We start from the raw sequence: 9668 nt of genomic DNA, 5'->3' as shown, positions 1-9668 counted from the left end.
TTGACACCCTGATCCGAGTAGAGGAAGACCTTTTTTATGACCAAAAACGCATCCAAAAGCATAAAAAACGTACCAAAAAAATTAAATTTTTCTTAGGCAGAAGATTTTATTGCATATTCATGCACAAAATACACCGAAAAGTGTAGAAAAAAATTGACACCCTGATCCGAGTAGAGGAAGACCTTTTTTATGACCAAAAACGCATCCAAAAGCATAAAAAACGTACCAAAAAAATTCAATTTTTCTTAGGCAGAAGATTTTATTGCATATTCATGCACAAAATACACCGAAAAGTGTAGAAAAAAATTGACACCCTGATCCGAGTAGAGGAAGACCTTTTTTATGACCAAAAACGCATCCAAAAGCATAAAAAACGTACCAAAAAAATTCAATTTTTCTTAGGCAGAAGATTTTATTGCATATTCATGCACAAAATACACCGAAAAGTGTAGAAAAAAATTGACACCCTGATCCGAGTAGAGGAAGACCTTTTTTATGACCAAAAACGCATCCAAAAGCATAAAAAACGTACCAAAAAAATTCAATTTTTCTTAGGCAGAAGATTTTATTGCATATTCATGCACAAAATACACCGAAAAGTGTAGAAAAAAATTGACACCCTGATCCGAGTAGAGGAAGACCTTTTTTATGACCAAAAACGCATCCAAAAGCATAAAAAACGTACCAAAAAAATTCAATTTTTCTTAGGCAGAAGATTTTATTGCATATTCATGCACAAAATACACCGAAAAGTGTAGAAAAAAATTGACACCCTGATCCGAGTAGAGGAAGACCTTTTTTATGACCAAAAACGCATCCAAAAGCATAAAAAACGTACCAAAAAAATTCAATTTTTCTTAGGCAGAAGATTTTATTGCATATTCATGCACAAAATACACCGAAAAGTGTAGAAAAAAATTGACACCCTGATCCGAGTAGAGGAAGACCTTTTTTATGACCAAAAACGCATCCAAAAGCATAAAAAACGTACCAAAAAAATTCAATTTTTCTTAGGCAGAAGATTTTATTGCATATTCATGCACAAAATACACCGAAAAGTGTAGAAAAAAATTGACACCCTGATCCGAGTAGAGGAAGACCTTTTTTATGACCAAAAACGCATCCAAAAGCATAAAAAACGTACCAAAAAAATTCAATTTTTCTTAGGCAGAAGATTTTATTGCATATTCATGCACAAAATACACCGAAAAGTGTAGAAAAAAATTGACACCCTGATCCGAGTAGAGGAAGACCTTTTTTATGACCAAAAACGCATCCAAAAGCATAAAAAACGTACCAAAAAAATTCAATTTTTCTTAGGCAGAAGATTTTATTGCATATTCATGCACAAAATACACCGAAAAGTGTAGAAAAAAATTGACACCCTGATCCGAGTAGAGGAAGACCTTTTTTATGACCAAAAACGCATCCAAAAGCATAAAAAACGTACCAAAAAAATTCAATTTTTCTTAGGCAGAAGATTTTATTGCATATTCATGCACAAAATACACCGAAAAGTGTAGAAAAAAATTGACACCCTGATCCGAGTAGAGGAAGACCTTTTTTATGACCAAAAACGCATCCAAAAGCATAAAAAACGTACCAAAAAAATTCAATTTTTCTTAGGCAGAAGATTTTATTGCATATTCATGCACAAAATACACCGAAAAGTGTAGAAAAAAATTGACACCCTGATCCGAGTAGAGGAAGACCTTTTTTATGACCAAAAACGCATCCAAAAGCATAAAAAACGTACCAAAAAAATTCAATTTTTCTTAGGCAGAAGATTTTATTGCATATTCATGCACAAAATACACCGAAAAGTGTAGAAAAAAATTGACACCCTGATCCGAGTAGAGGAAGACCTTTTTTATGACCAAAAACGCATCCAAAAGCATAAAAAACGTACCAAAAAAATTCAATTTTTCTTAGGCAGAAGATTTTATTGCATATTCATGCACAAAATACACCGAAAAGTGTAGAAAAAAATTGACACCCTGATCCGAGTAGAGGAAGACCTTTTTTATGACCAAAAACGCATCCAAAAGCATAAAAAACGTACCAAAAAAATTCAATTTTTCTTAGGCAGAAGATTTTATTGCATATTCATGCACAAAATACACCGAAAAGTGTAGAAAAAAATTGACACCCTGATCCGAGTAGAGGAAGACCTTTTTTATGACCAAAAACGCATCCAAAAGCATAAAAAACGTACCAAAAAAATTCAATTTTTCTTAGGCAGAAGATTTTATTGCATATTCATGCACAAAATACACCGAAAAGTGTAGAAAAAAATTGACACCCTGATCCGAGTAGAGGAAGACCTTTTTTATGACCAAAAACGCATCCAAAAGCATAAAAAACGTACCAAAAAAATTCAATTTTTCTTAGGCAGAAGATTTTATTGCATATTCATGCACAAAATACACCGAAAAGTGTAGAAAAAAATTGACACCCTGATCCGAGTAGAGGAAGACCTTTTTTATGACCAAAAACGCATCCAAAAGCATAAAAAACGTACCAAAAAAATTCAATTTTTCTTAGGCAGAAGATTTTATTGCATATTCATGCACAAAATACACCGAAAAGTGTAGAAAAAAATTGACACCCTGATCCGAGTAGAGGAAGACCTTTTTTATGACCAAAAACGCATCCAAAAGCATAAAAAACGTACCAAAAAAATTCAATTTTTCTTAGGCAGAAGATTTTATTGCATATTCATGCACAAAATACACCGAAAAGTGTAGAAAAAAATTGACACCCTGATCCGAGTAGAGGAAGACCTTTTTTATGACCAAAAACGCATCCAAAAGCATAAAAAACGTACCAAAAAAATTCAATTTTTCTTAGGCAGAAGATTTTATTGCATATTCATGCACAAAATACACCGAAAAGTGTAGAAAAAAATTGACACCCTGATCCGAGTAGAGGAAGACCTTTTTTATGACCAAAAACGCATCCAAAAGCATAAAAAACGTACCAAAAAAATTCAATTTTTCTTAGGCAGAAGATTTTATTGCATATTCATGCACAAAATACACCGAAAAGTGTAGAAAAAAATTGACACCCTGATCCGAGTAGAGGAAGACCTTTTTTATGACCAAAAACGCATCCAAAAGCATAAAAAACGTACCAAAAAAATTCAATTTTTCTTAGGCAGAAGATTTTATTGCATATTCATGCACAAAATACACCGAAAAGTGTAGAAAAAAATTGACACCCTGATCCGAGTAGAGGAAGACCTTTTTTATGACCAAAAACGCATCCAAAAGCATAAAAAACGTACCAAAAAAATTCAATTTTTCTTAGGCAGAAGATTTTATTGCATATTCATGCACAAAATACACCGAAAAGTGTAGAAAAAAATTGACACCCTGATCCGAGTAGAGGAAGACCTTTTTTATGACCAAAAACGCATCCAAAAGCATAAAAAACGTACCAAAAAAATTCAATTTTTCTTAGGCAGAAGATTTTATTGCATATTCATGCACAAAATACACCGAAAAGTGTAGAAAAAAATTGACACCCTGATCCGAGTAGAGGAAGACCTTTTTTATGACCAAAAACGCATCCAAAAGCATAAAAAACGTACCAAAAAAATTCAATTTTTCTTAGGCAGAAGATTTTATTGCATATTCATGCACAAAATACACCGAAAAGTGTAGAAAAAAATTGACACCCTGATCCGAGTAGAGGAAGACCTTTTTTATGACCAAAAACGCATCCAAAAGCATAAAAAACGTACCAAAAAAATTCAATTTTTCTTAGGCAGAAGATTTTATTGCATATTCATGCACAAAATACACCGAAAAGTGTAGAAAAAAATTGACACCCTGATCCGAGTAGAGGAAGACCTTTTTTATGACCAAAAACGCATCCAAAAGCATAAAAAACGTACCAAAAAAATTCAATTTTTCTTAGGCAGAAGATTTTATTGCATATTCATGCACAAAATACACCGAAAAGTGTAGAAAAAAATTGACACCCTGATCCGAGTAGAGGAAGACCTTTTTTATGACCAAAAACGCATCCAAAAGCATAAAAAACGTACCAAAAAAATTCAATTTTTCTTAGGCAGAAGATTTTATTGCATATTCATGCACAAAATACACCGAAAAGTGTAGAAAAAAATTGACACCCTGATCCGAGTAGAGGAAGACCTTTTTTATGACCAAAAACGCATCCAAAAGCATAAAAAACGTACCAAAAAAATTCAATTTTTCTTAGGCAGAAGATTTTATTGCATATTCATGCACAAAATACACCGAAAAGTGTAGAAAAAAATTGACACCCTGATCCGAGTAGAGGAAGACCTTTTTTATGACCAAAAACGCATCCAAAAGCATAAAAAACGTACCAAAAAAATTCAATTTTTCTTAGGCAGAAGATTTTATTGCATATTCATGCACAAAATACACCGAAAAGTGTAGAAAAAAATTGACACCCTGATCCGAGTAGAGGAAGACCTTTTTTATGACCAAAAACGCATCCAAAAGCATAAAAAACGTACCAAAAAAATTCAATTTTTCTTAGGCAGAAGATTTTATTGCATATTCATGCACAAAATACACCGAAAAGTGTAGAAAAAAATTGACACCCTGATCCGAGTAGAGGAAGACCTTTTTTATGACCAAAAACGCATCCAAAAGCATAAAAAACGTACCAAAAAAATTCAATTTTTCTTAGGCAGACGATTTTATTGCATATTCATGCACAAAATACACCGAAAAGTGTAGAAAAAAATTGACACCCTGATCCGAGTAGAGGAAGACCTTTTTTATGACCAAAAACGCATCCAAAAGCATAAAAAACGTACCAAAAAAATTCAATTTTTCTTAGGCAGAAGATTTTATTGCATATTCATGCACAAAATACACCGAAAAGTGTAGAAAAAAATTGACACCCTGATCCGAGTAGAGGAAGACCTTTTTTATGACCAAAAACGCATCCAAAAGCATAAAAAACGTACCAAAAAAATTCAATTTTTCTTAGGCAGAAGATTTTATTGCATATTCATGCACAAAATACACCGAAAAGTGTAGAAAAAAATTGACACCCTGATCCGAGTAGAGGAAGACCTTTTTTATGACCAAAAACGCATCCAAAAGCATAAAAAACGTACCAAAAAAATTCAATTTTTCTTAGGCAGAAGATTTTATTGCATATTCATGCACAAAATACACCGAAAAGTGTAGAAAAAAATTGACACCCTGATCCGAGTAGAGGAAGACCTTTTTTATGACCAAAAACGCATCCAAAAGCATAAAAAACGTACCAAAAAAATTCAATTTTTCTTAGGCAGAAGATTTTATTGCATATTCATGCACAAAATACACCGAAAAGTGTAGAAAAAAATTGACACCCTGATCCGAGTAGAGGAAGACCTTTTTTATGACCAAAAACGCATCCAAAAGCATAAAAAACGTACCAAAAAAATTCAATTTTTCTTAGGCAGAAGATTTTATTGCATATTCATGCACAAAATACACCGAAAAGTGTAGAAAAAAATTGACACCCTGATCCGAGTAGAGGAAGACCTTTTTTATGACCAAAAACGCATCCAAAAGCATAAAAAACGTACCAAAAAAATTCAATTTTTCTTAGGCAGAAGATTTTATTGCATATTCATGCACAAAATACACCGAAAAGTGTAGAAAAAAATTGACACCCTGATCCGAGTAGAGGAAGACCTTTTTTATGACCAAAAACGCATCCAAAAGCATAAAAAACGTACCAAAAAAATTCAATTTTTCTTAGGCAGAAGATTTTATTGCATATTCATGCACAAAATACACCGAAAAGTGTAGAAAAAAATTGACACCCTGATCCGAGTAGAGGAAGACCTTTTTTATGACCAAAAACGCATCCAAAAGCATAAAAAACGTACCAAAAAAATTCAATTTTTCTTAGGCAGAAGATTTTATTGCATATTCATGCACAAAATACACCGAAAAGTGTAGAAAAAAATTGACACCCTGATCCGAGTAGAGGAAGACCTTTTTTATGACCAAAAACGCATCCAAAAGCATAAAAAACGTACCAAAAAAATTCAATTTTTCTTAGGCAGAAGATTTTATTGCATATTCATGCACAAAATACACCGAAAAGTGTAGAAAAAAATTGACACCCTGATCCGAGTAGAGGAAGACCTTTTTTATGACCAAAAACGCATCCAAAAGCATAAAAAACGTACCAAAAAAATTCAATTTTTCTTAGGCAGAAGATTTTATTGCATATTCATGCACAAAATACACCGAAAAGTGTAGAAAAAAATTGACACCCTGATCCGAGTAGAGGAAGACCTTTTTTATGACCAAAAACGCATCCAAAAGCATAAAAAACGTACCAAAAAAATTCAATTTTTCTTAGGCAGAAGATTTTATTGCATATTCATGCACAAAATACACCGAAAAGTGTAGAAAAAAATTGACACCCTGATCCGAGTAGAGGAAGACCTTTTTTATGACCAAAAACGCATCCAAAAGCATAAAAAACGTACCAAAAAAATTCAATTTTTCTTAGGCAGAAGATTTTATTGCATATTCATGCACAAAATACACCGAAAAGTGTAGAAAAAAATTGACACCCTGATCCGAGTAGAGGAAGACCTTTTTTATGACCAAAAACGCATCCAAAAGCATAAAAAACGTACCAAAAAAATTCAATTTTTCTTAGGCAGAAGATTTTATTGCATATTCATGCACAAAATACACCGAAAAGTGTAGAAAAAAATTGACACCCTGATCCGAGTAGAGGAAGACCTTTTTTATGACCAAAAACGCATCCAAAAGCATAAAAAACGTACCAAAAAAATTCAATTTTTCTTAGGCAGAAGATTTTATTGCATATTCATGCACAAAATACACCGAAAAGTGTAGAAAAAAATTGACACCCTGATCCGAGTAGAGGAAGACCTTTTTTATGACCAAAAACGCATCCAAAAGCATAAAAAACGTACCAAAAAAATTCAATTTTTCTTAGGCAGAAGATTTTATTGCATATTCATGCACAAAATACACCGAAAAGTGTAGAAAAAAATTGACACCCTGATCCGAGTAGAGGAAGACCTTTTTTATGACCAAAAACGCATCCAAAAGCATAAAAAACGTACCAAAAAAATTCAATTTTTCTTAGGCAGAAGATTTTATTGCATATTCATGCACAAAATACACCGAAAAGTGTAGAAAAAAATTGACACCCTGATCCGAGTAGAGGAAGACCTTTTTTATGACCAAAAACGCATCCAAAAGCATAAAAAACGTACCAAAAAAATTCAATTTTTCTTAGGCAGAAGATTTTATTGCATATTCATGCACAAAATACACCGAAAAGTGTAGAAAAAAATTGACACCCTGATCCGAGTAGAGGAAGACCTTTTTTATGACCAAAAACGCATCCAAAAGCATAAAAAACGTACCAAAAAAATTCAATTTTTCTTAGGCAGAAGATTTTATTGCATATTCATGCACAAAATACACCGAAAAGTGTAGAAAAAAATTGACACCCTGATCCGAGTAGAGGAAGACCTTTTTTATGACCAAAAACGCATCCAAAAGCATAAAAAACGTACCAAAAAAATTCAATTTTTCTTAGGCAGAAGATTTTATTGCATATTCATGCACAAAATACACCGAAAAGTGTAGAAAAAAATTGACACCCTGATCCGAGTAGAGGAAGACCTTTTTTATGACCAAAAACGCATCCAAAAGCATAAAAAACGTACCAAAAAAATTCAATTTTTCTTAGGCAGAAGATTTTATTGCATATTCATGCACAAAATACACCGAAAAGTGTAGAAAAAAATTGACACCCTGATCCGAGTAGAGGAAGACCTTTTTTATGACCAAAAACGCATCCAAAAGCATAAAAAACGTACCAAAAAAATTCAATTTTTCTTAGGCAGAAGATTTTATTGCATATTCATGCACAAAATACACCGAAAAGTGTAGAAAAAAATTGACACCCTGATCCGAGTAGAGGAAGACCTTTTTTATGACCAAAAACGCATCCAAAAGCATAAAAAACGTACCAAAAAAATTCAATTTTTCTTAGGCAGAAGATTTTATTGCATATTCATGCACAAAATACACCGAAAAGTGTAGAAAAAAATTGACACCCTGATCCGAGTAGAGGAAGACCTTTTTTATGACCAAAAACGCATCCAAAAGCATAAAAAACGTACCAAAAAAATTCAATTTTTCTTAGGCAGAAGATTTTATTGCATATTCATGCACAAAATACACCGAAAAGTGTAGAAAAAAATTGACACCCTGATCCGAGTAGAGGAAGACCTTTTTTATGACCAAAAACGCATCCAAAAGCATAAAAAACGTACCAAAAAAATTCAATTTTTCTTAGGCAGAAGATTTTATTGCATATTCATGCACAAAATACACCGAAAAGTGTAGAAAAAAATTGACACCCTGATCCGAGTAGAGGAAGACCTTTTTTATGACCAAAAACGCATCCAAAAGCATAAAAAACGTACCAAAAAAATTCAATTTTTCTTAGGCAGAAGATTTTATTGCATATTCATGCACAAAATACACCGAAAAGTGTAGAAAAAAATTGACACCCTGATCCGAGTAGAGGAAGACCTTTTTTATGACCAAAAACGCATCCAAAAGCATAAAAAACGTACCAAAAAAATTCAATTTTTCTTAGGCAGAAGATTTTATTGCAAATTCATGCAGAAAATACACCGAAAAGTGTAGAAAAAAATTGACACCCTGATCCGAGTAGAGGAAGACCTTTTTTATGACCAAAAACGCATCCAAAAGCATAAAAAACGTACCAAAAAAATTCAATTTTTCTTAGGCAGAAGATTTTATTGCATATTCATGCACAAAATACACCGAAAAGTGTAGAAAAAAATTGACACCCTGATCCGAGTAGAGGAAGACCTTTTTTATGACCAAAAACGCATCCAAAAGCATAAAAAACGTACCAAAAAAATTCAATTTTTCTTAGGCAGAAGATTTTATTGCATATTCATGCACAAAATACACCGAAAAGTGTAGAAAAAAATTGACACCCTGATCCGAGTAGAGGAAGACCTTTTTTATGACCAAAAACGCATCCAAAAGCATAAAAAACGTACCAAAAAAATTAAATTTTTCTTAGGCAGAAGATTTTATTGCATATTCATGCACAAAATACACCGAAAAGTGTAGAAAAAAATTGACACCCTGATCCGAGTAGAGGAAGACCTTTTTTATGACCAAAAACGCATCCAAAAGCATAAAAAACGTACCAAAAAAATTCAATTTTTCTTAGGCAGAAGATTTTATTGCATATTCATGCACAAAATACACCGAAAAGTGTAGAAAAAAATTGACACCCTGATCCGAGTAGAGGAAGACCTTTTTTATGACCAAAAACGCATCCAAAAGCATAAAAAACGTACCAAAAAAATTCAATTTTTCTTAGGCAGAAGATTTTATTGCATATTCATGCACAAAATACACCGAAAAGTGTAGAAAAAAATTGACACCCTGATCCGAGTAGAGGAAGACCTTTTTTATGACCAAAAACGCATCCAAAAGCATAAAAAACGTACCAAAAAAATTCAATTTTTCTTAGGCAGACGATTTTATTGCAATTTCATGCACAAAATACACCGAAAAGTGTAGAAAAAAATTGACACCCTGATCCGAGTAGAGGAAGAC

Source organism: Leptopilina boulardi, unplaced genomic scaffold, assembly GCF_019393585.1.
Source record: "Leptopilina boulardi isolate dan_hultmark-lab unplaced genomic scaffold, ZJU_Lbou_2.1 LbouV2_103, whole genome shotgun sequence".
Classification (NCBI taxonomy): domain Eukaryota; kingdom Metazoa; phylum Arthropoda; class Insecta; order Hymenoptera; family Figitidae; genus Leptopilina; species Leptopilina boulardi.
The sequence above is the reverse complement of the archived record's forward strand: the minus strand, read 5'-3'. Positions refer to the sequence as shown.